The following is a 19305-nucleotide window of genomic DNA, read 5'->3' on the forward strand; positions in this document are numbered from 1 at the left end:
TATATATATATATATATATATATATATATATATTACCTAATGGCGGTCGCTAGTAGGTAGTTATAATTAGGATTGATTTCCATAGGAAATCCGCAACATTCTATTGGGAATAACTTTGGCGCCGTTGGACGAAATTTCTCAAAGAAGATGGCCCGCTCCGCTCTGCTCCTTCTCTGAAAGTGAGGGGGGGATTCGTCAAGCAGGGGCCGAGATAAAAGGGGGGGGGTCCCAAAACGTGTTTTCCCCATGTTAATTTCCATAGGGCGGTTGGACTCACTTTTAGCCCGAACGGCTGAATGGATTTCCACAAAACTTGGCAAAATTGTAGGGACTGGTAGCCCGATGTGCCTTTGCTATGTCTCAAGATATCTGCTCCAGTGGATTTTGAGTAATTTAGGTTCAAAAAAATATATATATCTGGGCGGAGCCTAACCACACATCTGATCTGATTGGCTGTCAGCACTTCATCCAAGAAGTGTTGGCAGCCATCTTGGGACCAATATACATGATAGCACCTCATTAAAAAGCATTGTAGTTAATAGAGGGTTTTAGGACTTTAGTTACATTATAAATCATTTGTTGATGGTACCATACTCATTTTAGGAATTGTGGTGAGTTCTAAGGTGATTATACCATGTGAAAAAGCCTTCTGCTGTGATATCAAGAATCATGTTTGAAAGAAAACTAATATCTCATGATTTTCCCACAGTGGTTTGGAAGGGGATCTATAAGCTAAACTGAAAGCATATTTTCTGTAAATTCACATTATCTTTCTCAGTCATGTGAGAATGAAGTCTGACATTCTCAGTAAAACATGTACATCCAACAAGGACAGAGACTGTCAGTTGATTCCTTTGTGTTCTACTGCAGCCTCCTAGAGTGTTCTAAAGAACAACTAGAGCGCTAACAGTCCTACTTATTACAAAGGTATAGCACACCTGAAGCCATCGTGATGGGAATAAAGTGGTAACTCTTAAAACATTTAACTTAAAAAGGAACAAAATGAGGGGGTATATTATGCCATGGAAAGTATTATTAGTGCAGCAAAAAGAAAAATTAGGACACATTTTGAGTGACTTCTCAAATCCTCTTCTATTTCATTAAAAAATTCTGACATGCAGTCTCCCAAGATGGCCACCAGAGACAAAAGAGCCCAAATGTAGCCCAAATATCACCCAGATGTAGCCCAAGTATAGCCCAATGACAGAATGTCCCAGAGTGTTCTAAAGAACAACTAGAGCGCTAACAGTCCTACTTATTACAAAGGTATGGCACACGTGAAGCCATCTTGATTGGAATAAAGTGGTAACTCTTAAAACATTTAATTTAAAAAGGAACAAAATGAGGGGGCTTATTTTGCCATAGAAAGTATGATTAGTGCTGCAGAAAGAAAAATTAGGGCACATTTTGAGTGACTTCTCAAATCCTCTTCAATTTCATTAAAAGATTCTGACATACAGTCTCCCAAGATAGCCACCAGAGACAAAAGAGCCTAAATGTAGCCCAAATATCACCCAGATGTAGCCCAAGTATAGCCCAATGACAGAATGTCCCAGAGTGTTCTAAAGAACAACTAGAGCGCTAACAGTCTTACTTATGACAAAAGTATGGCACACCAGAAGCCATCTTGATTGGAATGAAGTGGTAAGTCTGAAAACATTTAATTTAAAAAGGAACAAAATGAGGGGGTTCATTTTGCCATAGAAAATATTATTAGTGCTTCAGAAAGAAAAATTAGGGATCATTTTGAGTGACTTCTCAAATCCTCTTCTATTTCATTAAAGAAATTCTGACATGCAGACTGAAACATGCACTTTGAATACCAGCAGCAGACTTCCCTGGTGAGCAGTAGCTTTACTACAGTGATCTAATGAGCAACTAGAGTGCTAACATTCAGAATTTATGGCAAATGTGTGACACATCTGAATGCCTTCTTGATGGAACCAAAGTAAACAAGCATTGGAAATCCAATAGATCTGGCCCTCATTTAAGTTAAAGCCATTCTGTTTGTAATGAGGTGGCTTTTTAGCTTTGCTTTTATTAGTGTTTTTTAAACGTTCATGTAAATAACATGCATCTGTATGCATATATGTATATGTATGCATGCATTTATATTTGTATTTATATAGATATACAGATTATATTTGTTTATATATGTATGTATATATATATATATATATATATATATATATATATATATATATATATATATATATATATTACCTACTGGCGGTCGCCAGAAGGTATATATAGTTAGGATTTTTTCCCTATGGGTTTTTTGAAAATTCTATGTCTAATAACTTTGGCGTTTGTGGACGGAATTGGCTGAAATTTTCAGGAAAATGGCACATTTTGTTTCTGAGCAGCCCCTGAAAATTTGGGGGGGTTTCGTCAAGGGGGGGCCGAGAAAAAAGGGGGGTCCCAAAACGTGTTTTTAACATTGATTTTTCCATAGGGCGGTTAGCCTAACTTTTAGCCCGAACGGCTGAATAGATTTGCACGAAACTTGGCAAAATTGTAGGGACTGGTAGCCCGATGTGCCTTTTGTAGGTCTCAATATATGTGCTCCAGTGGATTTTGAGAAATTAACGTTTAAAAAAAGATATATATCTGTAACAGCGGACCGGGCAGCGCTCCAGGACGCGTACTTTTCGCGCAACGGAGCTTTGTGAAGCGAAGCTGATTGGTTCTCTGGCGTCTGTCAACATTCCAAAAAGTCCGTAGCGGTCGCCATCTTGTCTCTCGGTAGGATCGAGAGACAAGAGGAGGCCAAAACAAAGGGGCAAATAACCATAAGGGGGCATAGTAGATCCTCCCTGACCCCCTAGGTTTAATGTGGAGGCTTTAAAACGGCCCCGCGGGGGGAAAAAAAATAATTTTTTTTTTGTTTTTTTGCGTGGGTAGCGCCCGGTCCGGGAACCGGGAAGCTTTCTGGGCAGCGTACTGCAATGAAAAATGAATGATAGACTTTTCAAATACTGTTGTTAATTGATTGTTGGTTTTGTTGATTATTTTTTATTTTTTTTTATTTTTTAAGGATTGTTTATTGTGTTTAATAATTTATTAAACTTTCTAACGCGGCGCGTCATATGACGCATTACGCGACAACGCAGGTCCAGAATATAGTCAAAATGTCTCCACCAACCAGCGGACGGCACACAACCCCTTTCAGCAGGCTAAATAGTTCTGTTAAATGACAACAGAAGGGACAGGCAACAAGAACCATCAGTCAAAGAGGGGAGGGCAAGTTCTTCTCTACCGGGTCACGTTGGAGCGCTACCGGAACTGATCGAATTGGTAGTCTACAGTGTTTCTGGATGTTTCAGACTGAAGCTGGCGTTAGCATGAGAGCACCACCATTTCGTAGCTCCGTCGTGGCCATTCCACGAGCAATCATGCTAGGCGCTCCCCACCAGAAGCCTGCGGGAGTCGGGGGCCCCCAAGACTTTTGTAGAATCTTCAAGGATGAGGGGACGCTTTCGAGAATGGAGCCCAAGCTCTAGCAGACAAGCGTCCGAGTTCCAAGGTGTCGCAGGCCCATTTTAGTGGACCACGCCCAAATCTGAAGAGATGGCCGCCATTTTGAGAGTCCTGTGGCAGCCGCCTATCGCTGCACCGCAAGAGCGGGAGCAACTCAAGTACATGGTGAGCGAGACGCTGTAGTCGAAAGAGCGGGCGGTAAACAGCTGAATAGCGGAAGAGGCACAGTGTAGCAAAAGCGGGCTGAATGGCAAATGAAACGGAAAAGGGGTGCCCCACTACAGCGTGTCTTTAGGTGAAACGGATTGTGGGACAAGGTGAAGAATGGAAGAGTCACCAAAAGGAAAAAAGTTCCGCTTGACCCCGGGAGCCGGCCACCTATGTCGGGGGCGATCTCAGGCCACACCAGGGCAACACGACTTGGGGAGGGGGCCGGAGCCAAGCGCCCCCTCCGAGTCCGCGACATGACACCGTCCCTCGGGGGCCTCCGTCAAGCGGTTCAGGGTGGCACCGCATCACAACAGCCCCCACTTACTTTAAGAATAGTGAAGATGAAGCAATTGCAAATAGGCTTCAGACAATGTTACAAGCACTCCTCAAAACTTTGAACTTTCAGAGTGCATGAGTTGGGACAGCGAGGGGTGATTTGGTTTCTCGGACTGTTTTTCTGGTCTCTCACCACTGGCATACTTTAACGTTTTCTTGTTTCTAGGACATTAATAGGTTTTATCATTACGTTATGTTATCGTTTCTTTGTTTGTTGTTTAATAAAAGTTCATGTTCATCAGTGGCCTACTGATTTTCGTTTTCCTATTTTTTTCTTTCCAGGTTGTTTCATGGTAAAGTTTCTGTTAACAGGATACAGTGATCACTTCGTTATTATTGCATATGTCCTTTTCACTAGGGGTGCTCTCTGGTCGGGCCAGATGACGTATCTCTAGTAAATGGTCCGGGTGAAAAAGGTGCATCAATCAGTGGGGAGTAGATAGGCATGACAGATTACAACGGGGGAGAAAGGTCCGCATTACGTACCCTTTCACTACTTGCAAAGATTTTCCTACGTTTATTTGCAAACAGGGAATACCTCCAAAAAGAACTAATTCCCAAACAGTCAATGTTCGGACAATCAATCAATCAATGAGGAATGAAATAGGTACGACGTGTTAAAGGCTTGCGTTACCTACCCTTCACTATCTGCAAAGGGAGAGAGAATATTCCTATTCTTCCTCGTTTGCAGGTAGAGAAGATCCTTAAGAGAATTAACTTCGAACAATTCAATGCTCGATTGAAACAATCAACAAGGGGTACTGTGAACACAAATGAACGCCGCTTATGTACATACGCATTGCTATTTTCAACAGGTTGTTCCTAATGTTTCTATTTTAGCGAGGTCAAAAAGAGATCCCATTAGTGGCCTACTGATTTTGCTCGATTCCTTTTGTTTTTTTACACGATTTTTCGCTATCTGCAAAGACTAAACAGAGTATTGCGACTCTGTGCTTGTTTGTAAATAGAGAATGAACCAAAGAGAACAATCAATCAAATGGAGAGAGAAGCAGGCACGACGTATTACAAAGGGGGCAAAGGGCTGCGTTAACTACCCTTCACTATCTGCAAAGAGAGAGTACTCCTAATAGAAATGAGGGGTGGGGGGCAGTATTCAAAGCAGATCAGTGTGCATAAACACGAAAATGTTTTTACTTACCACGTACTTGACATTCGACAGCTTATGATATTTGCTATTAAAAAACCATTGAAATTCACTGAAAAAACCATAGGTTATAGACCATATATAGTTAGGAATTAGCATTTACAAAACCTTGAAAATTCACTGAAAAAACCATAGGTTATAGACCATATATAGTTAGGAATTAGCATTTAAAAAACCTTATTTTACTCACACAAAACCATTGAAATTCCATATATAGTTAGTTGCACTAACTATATATCGCGCACCCGCAATCCACTGCTGATGATGTCACATATTACATCATTCATGACATGGTCAGTGACATCACTGATGACATCACTGATGACATCTCAAATGACATCACTGATGACATCACTGATGACATCTCATTTGACATCAATGACCACATCACTGATGATATCATTCATGTGACAATACAATGCATCTCCTCACATTTTAATATAACCTCTGTTTCACCCAGTGTTAAAAAGAGAGTATAATTTTTGAAACCATTGACACACCAATACTAGTTACTACATACGCACTCACTGATTGCTACGTCTACACACACCTTCACTCATTCACCCATACAATCGTTCATACATACAATCACTCATCTTTACAACACTATCATATGCACTCATACACCTATACAGACACTCACAGTCTGCCACTCATCCATGGAGTTACTCACACACCTAGTCAGTCCTGTAAAGAATCAATGACACTTCCATTTTCTTGTCTATACAGTTAAACATAGAGCACCTTACATTTTCAAACATATACTAACACATACTTACCTTCTTATACAATCATTGATACAAGTACAGATTGATCTGCACAGAGTCACACACCTCCCAGCTAGCCACACACACACTCAGTCTCCCATACAAATACTTGGGCAATCAATCAATAACCCATATAGTTACTCATATAGCTACTGATCAACACATGCAGCAGTTTACAGAACAACAGACATAATGATGCACAAATTAAGACAGTTTAGTCACTAACCCATGCAGTCAGTGAGACACATTTAATCACTCACTCATACAGTCAGTCATGCACCTACTAAATCCTTCGTCCAGACACTTACACATCCACTCATTCTTCAATATGTAAGACATATTTAAACTTTATAGAAACAAAAAATCACTGGATGATGTCATCAGTGATGTCATCAGTGATGTCATTTGAGATGTCATCAGTGATGTCATCAGTGATGTCACTGACCATGTCATGAATGATGTAATATGTGACATCATCAGCAGTGGATTGCGGGTGCGCGATATATAGTTAGTGCAACTAACTATATATGGAATTTCAATGGTTTTGTGTGAGTAAAATAAGGTTTTTTAAATGCTAATTCCTAACTATATATGGTCTATAACCTATGGTTTTTTCAGTGAATTTTCAAGGTTTTGTAAATGCTAATTCCTAACTATATATGGTCTATAACCTATGGTTTTTTCAGTGAATATATATATATATACATACACATACATATATATAAATGCATATGCATATATTTGCATATATATATATGTGTATATGTGTGCGTGTAGAGAGAGGTAGAGAGGTAGAGGTGTAGAGGTAGAGAGGTAGAGGTAGAGAGGTAGCGGTAGAGAGGTAGAGACTAGTAGCGAGAGAAGTAGAGAGAGGTAGAGAGGTAGAGAGTAGAGAGTGAGTAATAGAGAGTAGAGAGTGAGTAGTAGAGAGTACTAGAGAGCGGTAGTGAGAGTAGCAGAGAGTGAGTAGTAGAGAGTAGTAGAGTGAATAGTAGAGTGAGTAGTAGAGAGTAGTAGAGAGTGAGTAGTAGAGACTGAGTAGTAGAGAGTAGTAGAGAGTAAGTAGTAGAGTGAGTAGTAGAGAGCAGTAGAGAGTGGGTAGTAGAGAGTAGTAGAGAGTGAGTAGTAGAGAGTGAGTAGTAGAGAGTAGTAGAGAGTGAGAGAGAGAATAGTAGAGAGTAGTAGAGAGTGAGTAGTAGAGTGAGTAGTAGAGACTAGTAGAGAGAGAGTAGTAGAGAGTGAGTAGTAGTGAGTAGTAGAGAGTGAGTAGTAGAGTGAGTAGTAGAGAGTGAGTAGTAGAGAGAGAGTAGTAGAGAGTGAGTATTAGAGAGTAGTAGAGAGTGAGAAGTAGAGAGTGAGTAGTAGAGAGTAGTAGATAGTGAGTAGTAGGGAGTGAGTAGTAGAGAGAGAGTAGTAGAGAGTAGTAGAGTAGTAGAGATTGAGTAGTAGAGAGTGAGTATTTGAGAGTAGTGGAGTAGGAGAGAGTAAGTAGTAGAGAGTAGTGGAGAATATTCCAAAGTTTGGCAGAGCACCACTTGCACAATAAGTCCAATCAAATCATATCACTTAGAGTCCTTATTGAAGCGCTGAATCTTGGTGTATATTCAAATGCTTTTATTTTCCTTAAGTTTATGTACCACAGCCAGCCGAAACGTTTCGTTCTGTGCAACAGAACTTCTTCAGGGCGTTCTTATTTCCTTCAAGTTATGTCGGTATCCTGTTGTCATATAACTAGATATTTCTTCCAAATGTTAGACGAGACGTAAGTACATTCTTATTCAAAGTGACTAGGTATCAATTTTACCCACACAATTCGGGCAGACTTGAGTAATTTATAGCATCCTCAAAGTCAGTCTTTCAAAAATTCCAAAGTATAGGATATGATAATCCAAATTCAAATGTTTCTCAAGAAAAGTCATTTTCAATCGTTCGGAATATCGGTGTTTGGGCAGATATGACCCAGGGACCCCCAGTATGCAAGGGGAATTAGTCCCCCCTCTGCAAACGCGCCAGTGGCCTGCGTTGCAGAGAGGTGTAAAAAGGGGCATAGCCTCATTACACCTCTGTGCTATGCAGCCCCCTGGCGCATACTGGAGGTTCCAGGTGGGCTAGTTGGCCCCCAGGGACCCCTAGTATGCAAGGGGAATTAGTTCCCCCTCTTCAAACATGCACGGGGGATGCGTTGCAGAGAGGTGTAAAAAAGGGTGTGGCCTCATTACAGCTCTCTGCAATGCAGCCCCCTGGCGCATACTGGAGGCTCCCGGTGGGCTAGTTGGCCCCCAGGGGCCCCAGTATGCAAGGGGAATTAGTTCCCCCTCTGCAAACGCGGCAGGGGGCTGCGTTGCAGAGAGGTGTAACAAGGGGCATAGCCTCATTACACCTCTGCAATGCAGCCCCCTGGCGAATAATGGAGGTTCCAGGTGGGCAAGTTGGCCCCCAGGGGCCCCCAGTATGCAAGGGGAATTAGTTCCCCTCTTCAAACATGCACGGGGGCTGCGTTGCAGAGAGGTGTAAAAAGGGGCGTGGCTTCATTACACCTCTCTGCAATGCAGTCCCCTGGCGCATACTGGAGATTCCTGGTGGGCTTTCAGGTCTTATATAGTTAGGAATTAGCATTAAAAACAACTTTGAAATTCACTGAAAAAAACATAGGTTTCAGGCCTTATATAGGTTTCACACCAGTTATAGTTAGGAATTAGCATTTAAAAAACCTATTAAATTCACTGAAAAATCCATAGGTTTGACACCAGTTATAGTTAGCTGGAAATTTTACTGACATAAAACCATTGAAATTCCCACGTTATAGTTAGTTGGACTCACTATAACTTGCACGCCTGCAATGCACTGCTGATGACGTCACATATTACATCACTCATGACATGGTCAGTGACATCACTCATGACATCACTGATGACACCATCCTTGTGACAGACCTCCTTTCAGTGTAATGTAACCCTTGAAATACATATTCAAAAATAGAAACAAAAATTTTCAAAAAAATATAGATACCCATACCAGTTACAACAACCAATTCAGTAATACCACCATCTATATACACATCCACTCATTCACCAACAGTTCTATATAGTCACTCATACATATATTCACTCATCATATGTAGTGAAACACCTGTACATCCTGTTACACACCGACAGTCATCCAAAAGTTACTCACACACATAATCACACATGCAAATAAACTATTGAACATCCATTTATTTGCATATACAGCTATACACACACTACCACCTTACTTCTAAGGAAACTTACACATACTTACTCTCTTAAACAATCACTTATAGAAACATATACTTATTTAAACAAGAACTCTTTCAATCTCTCACTCTCACATATACTCACTTATATACATCAATACTCACATATACTAGATTAAAATATATGTAGTTACTGATAAAGACACTAGTGAGACAGTCATTCACTCACTAACACACACATATACACACTCATCTACCCATATAGTCCTGCACATATGCTGTCTTCAAAACACATACAAACAGTGAGTCAGTCATTGATGCATCTATGTGCTAAGTAACACCCCCACCAAACTATACAGACACTCATACTGATACTAAAAAAAATCTAATAACCCATATACACACACATGTAGCTACTCACCAACCCATGCAGCCACTTATACACAAAGTGAAACCCTGATACAAACATTTAAATATTTAAACAATACTCGCTAATATATGTATTCACTAAGATACACTTAATAAGCCAGTTAACCAATCGTGATGTCATGAGTGATGTCACTGACCATGTCATGAGTGATGTAATATGTGACGTCATCAGCAGTGCATTGCAGGCGCGCAAGTTATAGTGAGTCCAACTAACTATAACGTGGGAATTTCAATGGTTTTATGTCAGTAAAATTTCCAGCTAACTATAACTGGTGTCAAACCCTTAGGGGCAGATTTATGAGTTCTGGCGCATCTCTGCAAATCAGCAGGGATGCGCCAGAACTGATGCGTCACGCAATTCCCTCCTTGCGGCAGCATAGATGCGCCGCATTTACAATGCGGCGCACCATGGTGCAAGGAAGGGCAGATGCGTGACGCATCTTGTGGTGTACGGGCGGCGCATTGCTGGAGTAGCGTCGCAAGTGCGACGCAACTCCTGCAATGTACAGAGGCCACCGTTACATAACGTGGTGCGTCACTCCTTACGCCTGCTTCAAGCAGGCGTAAGGATTTGACCCAGCAGCGTCGTAAAACTGACTCAGTGAAATCTTGTAGATTTCATTGCGTCAGTTTTACAGGGCTTTCCTACGAGGGAACGCCCACCCTGCGACAGAACGCCCACATGAAACCTGACGCAGGTTTCATGTGGCGCAGGGCTTTACAACATGACGCATCTTCCTAGATGCGTCACGTTGTAAATAGGTCGCAGGGATGCGCCACGTTTCTGCGCCGTTGCGTGACGCAACGGCGGCGTAAACGTGGCGCAAGTCCGACATAAATCTGCCCCTTTGTTTTTTCAGTGCATTTGATAGGTTTTTTAAATGCTAATTCCTAACTATAACTGGTGTGAAACCTATGGTTTTTTCAGTGAATATATATATATATATATATATATTCACTGAAAAAACCATAGGTTATAGACCATATATAGTTAGGAATTAGCATTTAAAAAACCTTATTTTACTCACACAAAACCATTGAAATTCCATATATAGTTAGTTGCACTAACTATATATCGCGCACCTGCAATCCACTGCTGATCATGTCACATATTACATCATTCATGACATGGTCAGTGACATCACTGATGACATCACTGATGACATCTCAAATGACATCACTGATGACATCACTGATGACAACATCCAGTGACTGTATGTTTCTGTAAAGTTAAAATATGTCTTACATATTGAAGAATGAGTGGATGTATAAGTGTCTGGATGAAGGATTTAGTAGGTGCGTGACTGACTGTATGAGTGAGTGATTAAATGTGTCTCAATTAATGCATGGGTTAGTGACTAAACTGTCTTAATTTGTGCATCATTATGTCTGTTGTTCTGTAAACTGCTGCATGTGTTGATCATTAGCTATACGAGAGGCTATATGTGTTATTAATTGGTTGCCCAAGTATTTCTATGGGAGATTGAGTTTGTGTGGGGGTGGCTGGAAGGTGTGTGACTCTATGCATAGATGTGTGAACAGTTTATTCACTAGGTGTATGAGTTCAAGAGTGCATGTGGAAACAGCTACATGGGCAGTTGACTGTGTGCATGAGTGTATTGATGAGTGAATGGATATCTCAATGCTACATGTCATAGTAAGTACATATGTAAAACACAGTACATGTGAGAGTTGGCATATATAAATAACTGTGCATGAGAGCCACCGAATGAGTGAGTGGTTGCATCGATCATTGTGAACTTGTATCAGGGATTGTATAAGAGAGTAAATATGTGTTAGTATATGTTTCAATAAGTAAGGTGTGTTTAACTGTATAGTTGAAGAAATGGAGATGAGATTGTTTCTTTGCATGACTGACTGGGTGTGTGAGTAACTCCATGGATGAGTGGCAGTGTGTGAGTGTCTGTATACACTGAGTGTATCTAAGGTTATATTAGAGTCTGAAGAGGTTTATCGTATTAGCACAAGAATGATGTCAAATGAGATGTCATCAGTGATGTCATCAGTGATGTCATTTGAGATGTCATCAGTGATGTCATCAGTGATGTCACTGACCATGTCATGAATGATGTAATATGTGACATGATCAGCAGTGGATTGCAGGTGCGCGATATATAGTTAGTGCAACTAACTATATATGGAATTTCAATGGTTTTGTGTGAGTAAAATAAGGTTTTTTAAATGCTAATTCCTAACTATATATGGTCTATAACCTATGGTTTTTTCAGTGAATTTTCAAGGTTTTGTAAATGCTAATTCCTAACTATATATGGTCTATAACCTATGGTTTTTTCAGTGAATTTCAATGGTTTTTTAATAGCAAATATCATAAGCTGTCGAATGTCAAGTACGTGGTAAGTGAAAACATTTTCGTGTTTATGCACACTGATCTGCTTTGAATGGTGCCCCCCCCCCTCATTTCTATTAGGAGTACTCTCTCTTTGCAGATAGTGAAAGGTAGTTAACGCAGGTCTTTGCCCCCATTGTAATCCGTCGTGCCTGCTTCTCTCTCCATTTGATTGATTGTTATCCAAGTATTTACTGTTTTAGAATTAGTTCTCTTTGGTTCATTCTCTATTTACAAACAAACACAGAGTCGCAATACTCTGTTTAGTCTTTGCAGATAACGAAAAATCGTGTAAAAAAAAAAGAAAAGGAATCGAGCAAAATCAGTAGGCCACTAATGGGATCTCTTTTTGACCTCGCTAAAATAGAAACATTAGGAACAACCCCTCATGACAAATACAAAACTAGTGAGATGAACTGAACTCCACACAATGATGGCTGCAAAACAGCTCGGCTCCGCCACCCACCCCGCCCAAAATAACGATAAAGAACGGCTGCCATGATTGGTTGCGGAATGACCACGACGGAGCTACGAAATGGTGCTGCTCTCATGCTAACCCCGTTAGCACAAAACAGGGTCAGACCCATATAGTCATCGGGACCTGGGTAGTACGTTATTATGAAGAAAGAGGGGTCCCAGACAGCCAGACACTTATTCATACATTGATGTATTATTCAGAAAGAAGGTTTTTTCAACATATAAGTCAGTGGTTACGTTGAATTTATTTCACAATGTAACCCATAGAGTCAATAAATGATTCAAGCAGATAGCGAAAAATTCATATGCAATTCATAAGCATTTGCGTGCCCACATAAAAAAAGGGGGGTGGGAAGTGAGGTGAGGGATAAAAGTGACAGTAGTGACAAAATTATTTCAATACTCAATTATACATCATTGAATAAAGATTCCTTAACATATACATATACACCGGTCTCCTAAATTTTGGAGCCACGTACAAAGGAGCGTATCACAATCCAAAGTCAAAGAAACAGTATCTCCTATACAGGGTTGTATGATTCATATATAACCAAAGGAGTACATGTCGTGAAAAAACGTCTACGTTTCGACCCTGAGCGGTAGGTTGGATGGCCCTTACAGGCGGGTCTTCATCAGGACATTGGAGAGGTGGGCAGACCTCCTTCAGCAGGGGAGGTTCGAAACAGTGGTCGCCACCATAGGTCGTTACCACCGCCAAGTATTCTTCAATCCCTTGTATATCGTCACGTGCGATGTCAGAATCGGGTTAGTCCAAATCACTTGTCTACATGAATTACAGGCGTAGTCTATGTGCAGTCAATTGTGAGGGACTAGTATTTCCAAAATTAATTCGGCGTTACTATTTGGTCAAGATCATGGCGTGGTCTCGAGGCACTAACTCCAAACGACTCGCGTAACCAGGAAGTGACTTCCTGGTTACGCGAGTCGTTTGGAGTTAGTGCCTCGAGACCACGCCATGATCTTGACCAAATAGTAACGCCGAATTAATTTTGGAAATACTAGTCCCTCACAATTGACTGCACATAGACTACGCCTGTAATTCATGTAGACAAGTGATTTGGACTAACCCGATTCTGACATCGCACGTGACGATATACAAGGGATTGAAGAATACTTGGCGGTGGTAACGACCTATGGTGGCGACCACTGTTTCGAACCTCCCCTGCTGAAGGAGGTCTGCCCACCTCTCCAATGTCCTGATGAAGACCCGCCTGTAAGGGCCATCCAACCTACCGCTCAGGGTCGAAACGTAGACGTTTTTTCACGACATGTACTCCTTTGGTTATATATGAATCATACAACCCTGTATAGGAGATACTGTTTCTTTGACTTTGGATTGTGATACGCTCCTTTGTACGTGGCTCCAAAATTTAGGAGACCGGTGTATATGTATATGTTAAGGAATCTTTATTCAATGATGTATAATTGAGTATTGAAATAATTTTGTCACTACTGTCACTTTTATCCCTCACCTCACTTCCCACCCCCCTTTTTTTATGTGGGCACGCAAATGCTTATGAATTGCATATGAATTTTTCGCTATCTGCTTGAATCATTTATTGACTCTATGGGTTACATTGTGAAATAAATTCAACGTAACCACTGACTTATATGTTGAAAAAACCTTCTTTCTGAATAATACATCAATGTATGAATAAGTGTCTGGCTGTCTGGGACCCCTCTTTCCTCATGCTAACCCCAGCTTCAGTCTGAAACATCCAGAAACACTGTAGACTACCAATTCGATCAGTTCCGGTAGCGCCCCAATGTAACCCGGTAGAGAAGAACTAGCTCTCCCCTCTTTGACTGATGGTTCTTGTTGCCTGTCCCTTCTGTTGTCATTTAACAGAACTATTTAGCCGGCTGAAAGGGGTTGTGTTTCGACCGCTGGTTGGTGGAGACATTTTGACTATATTCTGTACCTGCGTTGTCGCGTAATGCGTCATATGACGCGCCGCGTTAGCGCATCCGGAAGTCATCCGGGGCGCGCAGCGCGTAACGTAAGCATAACAAGTCATGTGACTTGTTAATAAAACTTTTCATTGGTTCATTTTACTTTTCGTATTGTAATGATGAAAGGCTTGGTCATATGACCTAAAAATTACGCTTTTCATTACTTCCGAACATTATTTTTTCTTAAATATATGTTATAATGTTCCAGGCTAATGTACTTTCCCGGAAATTTTACAACTGTCCTGCAAGTAAAATATATTCTTTTTTCGAGAAAAAGAGCGTTTCTTCGTCCCATGACGGAGCCGTTGAGCAAAAGAGGGTCGACCTGCTGTCTTAGTCGCCGATACGCCTGAATATGAGATTCTTATCGATCACTTTATGTTGCAGGAATAGAAAACACAACAGCCCTTGACCATTTATCTTTACTGCGTTCCTTCGTATTATACCTTTTACCCTTCATGTAATTGGTCTGCTTTATTTCACTTGCCTTTTAATGATTCTAAAACAGTCACTATTATTAAAAACTTTACCAATGTATATACTACTACCATGTTTTCTTTTAAAAACCTTTATTGTGAAAATTTCATTATACAAATACGAGCCTATAACCACGTGGGCCTGCCACAGAGCAAACTGTAATCGTATATGATGAATAGACATTTACACTGTAGAGGAACGTAACGGGCGGGCCATTAGGTTGCAAGAACTAAGGTGTCTAACAGTTACGGAATCGGTGGACGTACATTTTATAATCAAAATACGACAGGGCCAGTTACAATAAAATTATCTAGATATACATTTGCGGGCAAGTACCATGGGTGATGTTAATTCGAACTTTCAACAGTACAGTAATCAATAACACATCAGAACTTAATATCAATAGGGATGTCGAAATATTCAATCAATTCTCGTCCCCGCCCGCCATGTGCTTCAAAACTGCATACGTATCTCGTGATTTCAAGGTTCTGCAACCAGTACACAACAAGGAGTTACGAGTCCCATTTATTCCGGCGCCATTTTGGGCGAGGACGGGCAGGTCCAGGATATAGTCAAAATGTCTCTACCAACCATCGACTATGATGATGTTCATATGCTGTATTTATTAGAGTAACACTCATCTGTCCACATGAAATTAATTTGCCACAATCTAAACATGTCATTTTAATCTTTCCAAAGTTCTTCTAAATATTTGGGACCGTTTCCCTTGCCTCTGAAGCTCTCAGTGCCACTTCTTTGATGAATGTACTAGCAGGTCAGGGGTTCTCCTCCAAATCTCTCTTTTATGCAGCACTATAATTAATTGGTGCCACCTCTCCATATGACGATGCATGGTATAGTTACCACAACTATATTTTTTTTCGGTTCCTCTGGAGAGTTCATCGTGGCAGATGAAGCGTGTAACGTACCGGGCATTTACCTTTTTTTGCATGTACAGGAAAGGAAAAAAAAATCGAGCGTCCGAGTTCTAAGGTGTCCCAGGGCCATTTTGGTGGACCAGGCCCAAATCCAAAGAACAGCCATCTCACAGGCTAATGGGGCGACCCACGCCGAGTTTCAGCATTGTAGGATGACCACACAAGTACAGCAACTTGCTAGACATCACCTCGGTGCCATCCGGATCTCGGCGCCCCACTGCAGATGAAGTGCCTCTCAACTATGAAACCACCACGGTGACATCCGGATCTTGGCGCGTTGTGCTGCCTTCGGCCTATTCGCACATCGGTCCGCTACTGACGCCATCTCACAGGCTAATGGGGCGACCCACGCCGAGTTTCAGCATTGTAGGATGACCACACCAGTACAGCAACTTGCTAGACATCACCTCGGTGCCATCCGGATCTCGGCGCCCCACTGCAGATGAAGTGCCTCTCAACTATGAAACCACCACGGTGACATCCGGATCTTGGCGCGTTGTGCTGCCTTCGGCCTATTCGCACATCGGTCCGCTACTGACGCCATCTCACAGGCTAATGGGGCGACCCACGCCGAGTTTCAGCATTGTAGGATGACCACACCAACTTGCTAGACATCACCTCAGTGCCATCCGAATCTTGGCATCTCAACGCCTAGTGGTATCTTCCATACAAAAAAATTGTTACGCTGCCTTTGGCCCCATTCGCACATCAGTCCGCAACTTAGACATCACCTCGGTGCCATCCGGATCTTGGCATCTCAGCGCCTTGTGGTGTCAGTCAGAAAATATTGTTGCGCTGCCTTTGGCCCCATTCGCACATCGGTCCGCTACTGACGCCATCTCACAGGCCAACGGGGCGCCCCACGCCGACTTTCAACATTGTAGGATGGCCACAGAAGTGCGACAACTTACTAGACACCACCTCGGTGCCATCCGGATCTTGGCGCGTTGTGCTGCCTTCGGCCTATTCGCACATCGGTCCGCTACTGACGCAAACTCACAGGCCAACGGGGCGCCCCACGCCGACTTTCAGCATTGTAGGATGGCCACACCAGTGCTGCAACTTGCTGGACACCACCTCGGTGCCATCCGGATCTTGGCGCGTTGTATTGCCTTCGGCCTGTTCGCACATCGGTCCGCTACTGACGCCGCCTCACGTGCCAACGTATTTTCTCCGCATTTTATACCCTATGCCGCATAACAGGTCATGTGACTTGTTTATAAAACTTTTCATTGGTTCATTTTACTTTTGGTTTCCGAATGATGGAAGGCTTGATCATATGACCTAAAAACAACACTTTTCATTGGATGAAAACTTTTTTTTTCCCCCAAACGATGAAAGCCCCACCTTGTTTCTGGATGTTTCAGACTAAACTGGCGTCAGCATGAGAGCACCACCATCTCGTAGCTCCGTCGTGGTCATTCCGCGAGCAATCATGGCAGCCGCTCCCCACCAGAAGCCTGCAGGAGTCGGGGCCCCCAAAACTTTTGATGAATTCTCAAGGCGGAGGGGACGCTTTCGAGAATGGGGTCCAAGACCTAGCAGACAAGCGTCCGATTTCCAAGGTGTCCCAGGGCCATTTCAGTGGACCACGCCCAAAAAGGAAAGAGCCTGCCGCCATTTTGAGAGTCCTGTGGCAGCCGCCTATCGCTGCACCGCAAGAGTGGGCGCAACTCAGCTGAATGGCGGATTTTGACACAGTGGACCAAAAGCGGACGGAATGGCAACTGAAACGGTAAAGGGGCGCCCCACTAAAACAGATGAGACTCCACCTGGAGAGGCCCGTTCACGCCGCCTCCCCCGGGGCGCTCCACGCCGTTATTCGGAGCAGCATTGTAGGATACCAAAACCAGTGCGGCAACTTACTGGACATCACCTTGGTGCCATCGTTCTGCTGCCTTGGAACTATTCGCACAACAGTTTGCTACTGATGACCCACCCCCCGCGACGCCCCACGCCGTTATTTGCTGGGTGGCAACTTACTAGACATCACTTTCGTGTCATCTAGATTTCGGCGCGTTCTGCTGCCTTGGAACTATTCGCACAACAGTTTGCTACTGATGACCCACCCCCCGCGACGCCACACGCCGGAAATCTGGACGTTGTGCTGCGTTGGGACTATTCGCACAGCCGACCGCTACTTCGTTGTTTTTCCCTAAAAATGTTTATATGTTATTACTATTTTTGTTTTCTTGTATATATTTATAAATTATTAAAGTTTTATAATCTTACTACTTTGTCGGAGTGCTATATATTTTTAATGTGACACATAATTGTAAAAACTTTGATGTACAAAGAGTCATCCCTGGAATCTTCCGCTTCACGCTCGGTCCCCTCCCCAATCACAATACAGGATGGTTTTCAGATAATAGCAACGCTTCTGCTGTGACGGATCTCATCGAGTGTGGGCCTTGATCTACTATAACTCCTTTGAAGAGGGGTGATTCTTTACAGCTGTGGCCATAAACTACATCTGCAGGGCTAGCTGATAGCCTAGGACCGGCCTGGACAATCGGACACAGAGGAAAAGGAGTGTCAGAGGGTGCGGTAGTGAATAGGGCGAAAGGGAGGTGTCGGGCGGGCACAGGGTGTGATTCTCAGGGAAGAGCAGCGCAGATGGGGGGAGGTTTATTACCCATGCATAAGACAGAGAGCGGGGGTGACCACTGCCTGGGTGAGATGCTTGCGAGGGTGGGGAGCCATGCTAAGGATCGACAGCGTGCACAGAGTGGGTCTGGTCAAGGCATCTAAAATGGCTGCCGTGCACGACAAAAGTGTGGCATTTGAAAAAAGACAAGATGGCGCACACAATGTTTTTCAACAATTCCTGATTTCCTTCGAATCGAACGTTAACAGACGTTGGGGCATATTACCAAAGTTAAGCGATATTTATCCCTAACGATGCATTGCAAAGATTTTTTTACCGTCAGAAATTATCGCAGATAAACCTTGCTATTATCAAGGTTTATCGCAAATACGATAAAAAACGAGCGCAATGCATTAATATCGCTGAAAACTCCGCGATATTCATGCATTACCGAGCTAATGCTCTTAGCCATGTTATCCACCTCCCATTGGATAACATGGCTAAGAACTGCTCAGGGCAGCTGTTACTTTTTGGAGATATTCGCGCTTATCTCGAATATTTCCAAAAGTTGATAATAGGAGATAGCGATGTGAGCGACTGTTTCCAGTCGCTAACATCTTGGCATGCCCACTTTGCATGTCATTAGTGATAAATATCACTCACATGCAAAGTGGGACCCAAGATGGTCGCTATCTCCTACTAGCCGTCGCTAACTGGTGTTAGCAGCAGCTAGGTAATACAGATATAATTTTATCTCCGCGAAGCGGAGCGCTGTTACAGATATATATCTTGTTTTTGAACGTTAATTTCTCAAAATGCACTGAAGCACATATATTGAGACATAGCAAAGGCACATCGGGCTACCAGTCCCTAATATTTTACC

Source organism: Lissotriton helveticus, chromosome 2_1 (assembly GCF_964261635.1).
Source record: "Lissotriton helveticus chromosome 2_1, aLisHel1.1, whole genome shotgun sequence".
Classification (NCBI taxonomy): domain Eukaryota; kingdom Metazoa; phylum Chordata; class Amphibia; order Caudata; family Salamandridae; genus Lissotriton; species Lissotriton helveticus.